This window comes from Dermacentor variabilis, chromosome 3 (assembly GCF_050947875.1).
Source record: "Dermacentor variabilis isolate Ectoservices chromosome 3, ASM5094787v1, whole genome shotgun sequence".
Classification (NCBI taxonomy): Eukaryota; Metazoa; Arthropoda; class Arachnida; order Ixodida; family Ixodidae; genus Dermacentor; species Dermacentor variabilis.
In genome coordinates, this window is record NC_134570.1 from 173,920,695 (window position 1) to 173,926,794 (window position 6,100).

The 6,100-nt window shown below is 40.2% G+C and overlaps 1 long non-coding RNA gene across 1 annotated transcript; it reads right to left on the bottom strand.

Moving 5' to 3' along the window:
- Positions 1-513: 513 nt before the first annotated feature.
- On the bottom strand, positions 514-5,341 carry LOC142576530 (uncharacterized). The gene is made up of 3 exons (XR_012826866.1): positions 4,991-5,341; positions 4,119-4,232; positions 514-1,743 (listed from the first exon to the last, which is right to left on the bottom strand). It is a non-coding gene; the product is annotated as an uncharacterized LOC142576530 (long non-coding RNA).
- Between the last annotated feature and the right edge of the window lie 759 nt (positions 5,342-6,100).

The following is a 6,100-nucleotide window of genomic DNA, read 5'->3' on the forward strand; positions in this document are numbered from 1 at the left end:
ATATTTCTATGCAGTTGCTTTCGAGTACCTACAAGCAAATGCCTATAAAAGCTAGGCCGATACGTGTAAAGAACTTGCAATTTACCAAAGTTCTACTGTAGGCAATAAGGACTACAGTAAATGCAGTGGCAAAATAATTGGTGCTACAACCACAAAGTATTCAGTTTGAAATGTTTATTGCACTTCAGACTAGATACATACTTCATATATGTGACATACACGCTTCAGACTAGAACTTGCAACACACAAACTGTAGCTGCCAACATGCTTCTCAGGTCAAGCTGGTGGTGCAAACACGCGAAACATGAGGTAAAAGAATCAGTGGCAGACTTGATTACAGTTAACACCTGGCAATAACAGGCTTGACTAGGACAAGAAACCATACCATTAAAACTGCAAAAGGAGTGCCTGTTCCAGCAGTGCACATTGAACGGTTGGATACTAAAGCCTGAAAATAGACTGATATGAATGTGCAATGCAATGTTGTGTCAGCCTGACGAAATGACACAGGCCCTGCAAAAATGTGGCAAACAGTGGTTTTCATAGAGCAGTACAGCATATATCGTACAAAGTTTAAAAGCTTGTATTTCGTTGTAAGGGAAACAATTTTGAGATCAGAGCCAATGTTCTAATTGGGGTGAGAAATACAAACCAGACCGACACACGCAATGACTAAAAAAGAGATTTAGCTCAGGAGCTCCTATATAATGCACATAAACAGTAAAATAGTTTTTCTCGGCAACTATGGAATCAAATTTGATGAGGTTTGATACATTTAAAAATGTTTAAATCATAGTTTTACATTAAAACTATCAATATTTATTAAAATTTGCTGAAAATAGCAAAACTTGAAGGAAAAGGACTTAGTTTGCAACTGTAAAAAAATAAAGAAGAACTAGCACAAGTTCGTTAATTCTGTAAATTTTCCTACTCAAATACATCCAAAATACAGAAATACTTTTGAGACAACCACAGCACTAATTTGAAGTTTGTGGCATTTGAGAATTCAACTTGTTGCAGGAAGAACTATTTGGCAGGTTTAAGAAAAATAACACCACGAAGCTTACTAATCCCCGTCTCTGTGCCAGAAAGAGATATCACAGTTCTGCAGACTCCATCTGCTATGTCTAAAGTCAACAAACTTGATATATGAATTTACAGCTTACATGAAATTGTTGCAATGTTTGAGAGTTTCGCACATCTAATCATAAATTAGTGATTGTATATTAGAGCAGCATATGGTATCTCTAATTTGCCAGATTAAATTATGGTATTAGGTCCAACAGAAATGTGATCTCATTTTTTAGTTATGAGTAAGATTTGTTAACCTTACTGCTCTGTTTCTTCAAAATTTGCAGTTTTCATGAATTCGTATCAAAAGCAGACTAGTTGTCTGAAAATGTTTTATCATGGTACTGTGCTACGTGAATTATGCTTTTTCAAATAACATGTTTACTTTGATGCAATGATATTTCTTTATTTTATCTGATTCCTTGCTGAAAAACTGCACAGTATTCACGAGATATGAATAAATAAATATTAAGTGAATAAGTAAACAAATAAATATTGCGGTTTGTCTTATCATTCCACCACCAGCATGACCTGTATGGAGCTTTGGCTACTGCTCACATGTTGCAAGTTCATTTTTACATGATCACCTGCTATTTCACTTCCCAGGAAAGGAGCGAGGAAAGGCTAGTTTTTGGCCTCATGTGGTCCGTCTAGTAACGGCAACGCTGGAGCCTGGAAAATACAATTGAAATTAATTTTCAAAAGGTGTGATGAACATTCAGCCATAATGTATTAGCAGGCACAAACATGCCACAAATATCTATATAGTTGTAGCATTATGCTAAGTTTCATTTCAGTATTTCAGAAAAAAATTATAACAGAAAAGTGGCAGAACACCCCACCTCCCCACCACTCTGCCAAACAGCGGCAGTTCTTTTGAGAATCATTTTTGACAATATCTTTACTTTCCCAAGATACTGTGACATCAGCACTGGGCCAATATGCCTGGCAGTAGAATATCATTGCTGATGACAAAAAGCATCTCCAAACGACAACAGCCTAGTCACACATTAATCTCATCTTGCAATGACAACACATTCCCCATTTATAAGATAAGCAAGCAGGAACACCCATGAGCTAAGAGTCCTATACAGACGTCACACTGTGCATAGGAAACAAATTTTTTGAAAAGAAGGGAATGACCTACTGGCTTCTATTGCTGAGCAGTAGACAAAATTAATATTCCATCCGCTGTTAGCCATAGTTGGTATGTACTATGCTTAATATGCCAATAATAAATTTCTCACATGGAGCTTGAGCAATCATGATGATGCATGTAAGTATCCATTGTATGGGGAACAATAATGTTTTAAGTTGTTTTCGCAAATTATGATGGATAACTGCCAATTAGTGGTATTTGGAACACAGTCGCAGTGTCACTGTCAGATACAATGGACACAGTATATTCGTGCTTTTTGAGTTATTGAAACAATTAGTTTCTAATCTAGTACAGGTATGTACACTGATATGTATACTAAACGCAATGATAAGACTTCCCAATTGCAATTGAAAAGTTAATTCAGTTTTAATTAAAAAGGGTCCTTCTTGCAACATGGCATGTGAAAAACAGAAAACAAAAATTATACTAATCATGTCTCTTTGAAAATTGATTGCATAACTGCTCTGTAGGTCAAGCAGAAAATTTAACAAGAAATAACGTGCCTAAAACTAGTTGCAACAAACAAATTTGTTCCTACGAAGGTTGCAGACAATTCAGTAAACAGATTGTGACCCAGTCTTTTTATGTGGCATTCCTCAGCGAATTTGTTGGTCAATTGGTTGCCGCAGCTGAACAAAACAGATGAACAGTCTAAATCTGGCGTGCAGCCCCAGTCCCATGGGTGCATGGTCAAGTGGGACGAACATACTGTTCCGGGGAGTGAATTATGGTGCTGTCTTAGGCACGTGTTGAGGCACCGGCCAATCTGCTGCATGTACATTTGACCAAATATACACATGATCACAAGAATAGACTACACTACCTCTGACAGACACAAGACAAATTTAGTGGTATCTAAGCAAGCCTTTCTTGTCGGGGTGCCTATATGCACAGCAGTGTGCAAGAGAATTGAGAAAGGCAAGCAGGCAAGGGAGGCTTGCTCGGTGAAAGATACCACCAAAATTGGCGTGTGTGTCACAGGCAGCGTACTGTATCCCTTTCACATGTGGTCAAGTGTACATAGGGCAAACTGGCCGGTATCGTATGTGTATAAGAGACCACCATATTTCATTCAAAAGACCAGTATGGTCATCCAACTTGGCCGTACATTTCCACAACGGGGCTTCATGTTGGATTACAATCGTTCATCTGTTTTCATCCACTGTAAAAATTGACAAGTGAAATCGATGAGGCATACCACATATATAGTAAGACATGTGGGTGAGCCGCCATTTCTAATGCAACAAACAAAAAAGGCATCCTGTGTAGGTCACAAGGTATCCATATCAGTCTGTGCCTATGTACTACTGAAGTAAATGCAGCATAGTAAATACTGACCATCATATTAATTTTCAAGAAATTAAAGCTCACCAAATGTGTATTTCGCAGTGGCTGTTACTAAGGGAACAAAGAAGTAACTGTAAAGATATCAATGATAAACAAAGGTGTGCACACTACGTGCTTAGACCTGCGACATATTTAGTCCACTACACTTCGAATTCCTACATGCACAGAAAACTGCACGAGATTGTAGCACAAACAGAAAAAAATTATGCAAATAAGGGGTACAGCATAGGAAATAGTTTTCAAAGAATAAAACCACAATAAAAAGTCATAAATACACTACGTACAAAGCAAAAATTATATTTAACTTGCAGGTAAGCAACTTACGCAAAAGAAATACTAAACATCAGGAAAGGTTAGGTATAGTTTTATACAGAACACAATAATGTGGGCATAATGGCTTTGCACACAAATAGGTAGAAAGTTCAATAAGGTTGCATAAATATTTAGTCTCTTTAGTAAGCTGCAGTATGGAATGTGTTGACAAAATTCACCATGAATGACACCAAGCCCCCTTTTTGGAACACATACATTTCATACCCACCTGGCATGACCATCCAGATCACACGCCATGCTGCTGCAGCCATATATCCAGAGGGTCTGCATTTCTGGGGGCTCCTCGATCTTGTAGTTTATGTTGTGGGTCACGGCCTCGCCACTACAAAATGAGTTCCATGTTAGCTTATAGCAGTGGCACAATAAAGCTGTGATATCGTGAAAACATGCAATCAGCACCTAAAAGGGTCATGAAAACAATGTCTCCACTAATGTGGAAAGAGAGCAAATGCTTGAAATTATCGAATGTCATGACAATAGGGACCTCTACATCAAATAATGTTTTGGACGCGCCGTAGCAGCACATTACAATCTAATCTTAATTTTTTTTCCATTACTTAGTATAGGCAACGTTCCCCTGTCATGTTTAGTTAAGTCAGTTATGTCAACACATCTTGTCTTGGAAATAAAGCTGTACTAGTAGCAAGCTGTGATTGGCTTACATTTTTTCCCTAGAACTGTTCGTTAGCCAAAAACCTCGTAAGCAGAGATTCTGCACAACGTCGAAGCATTTATAAGTGAGGAAACGTCATTGAAGAAACAATCGATGAAGAGGTAGACGGGTCGTTACTATGCAACTTTAGCAGACAGGCGGGAGCTCACGCACAGCTGCACAAGGTGAACACGATTTCCGAAACTTTTCTCAGCGGAAGCAAACGCTTATCAGGATTATCAATTCCGCACTGTGGCAATAGAGTTGCGTACACAATTTTTACAACCAGCGCGTAGCAAGTATCAGCACAGGGTTCACTGTTGACGTGGGTGTTCCACTTGCTACGTTCGCAAGGCACTCTATACAGACACGGGAAGCACACACAACACGGATGAACGCACGTGTAGTTGGCGAGCACGATTGCTTACCGTTTCAACAGTACGGCGAGGTCGAAAGGCGCTCTCCAAGTTTCCAGTGATGCGTCTACGATGTTACTTGCAGCAAACAAGCCGCTGGGTAGTGGACGAGCTGAGGCACGCTAATAATACGCATTACTTCTTTGCGCCGTCCAGCAAGCTTTCCACGACAACCAGCGGAGACAAAGGGAACGCACTCCACAGCATGAAAATCGTTGGTCCACATTTAGCTGGCGCGCCACGCATACGGCGTGCTTACAGCGAGACTCAAGCCATCTTCTGGCACTTTCGTGCTCGCGAACTACGTCTCATTTCATTACAGCAAACCTAATAACACACGATCAAACAAACACATCGATGCAGCTCGCGCAACAACCGTTGAAGACGGAGCAATTACAACACGCCGCATCTTCGTATTCTACCTGTCGCGTTGAATACGAAAATACCGACGCTGCCAGCGCCGTCTGTATAATAGTGCGGCTGTTGTGGCCTCCGTGATTACTACAATAATACCCACTACAGCAGGTTTTGTGCCGTTTTGGGCCGAACTACATACATATGTTGCTAGACAAGAAGAAACATTGACATGCTCATATTGTGTGCTATAGTTTAGGGCAGAAATAAATTACATGCAGTATTCTTGCTTTTGAATCGCTTATGCCACATGTAGTCAGCAAAAAGCATGGCCTTCAAGATCCGGACAATTTACCCTGCGCAAGCTATTGCTGGGGTGTGATTTTAACGATTTCAACCTCGGTCACTGGCCTTAAAACCTTAACTGACTTTATGCGCAGCCGTTACCTGCACTACATGCGCCCTCACTTCGTTTCTCATTGAAGTAACTTCCTGCTGTCGTTTAAATGTAGCCCAGAAATTGTCCACACAACCTCGGAGGTACACATGTGCAGTGTGTGATGTTTCCGTGCGCTTGTGTCCGTCGCACAGCAACATAATTTATATACGATGATTTTTAATTTTACCCGTGAGGCACAGGTTACGCTTATGTGTTCCCTATCTTGCTTTCGTGGCGATGTGCTTATCATGCGCGGATCGCGCTCATGTGGTCCGTGACTTTTCAAGATTCCTTGAAAAAAAAAATCGTTTCTGCAGCGTGCATTTGTC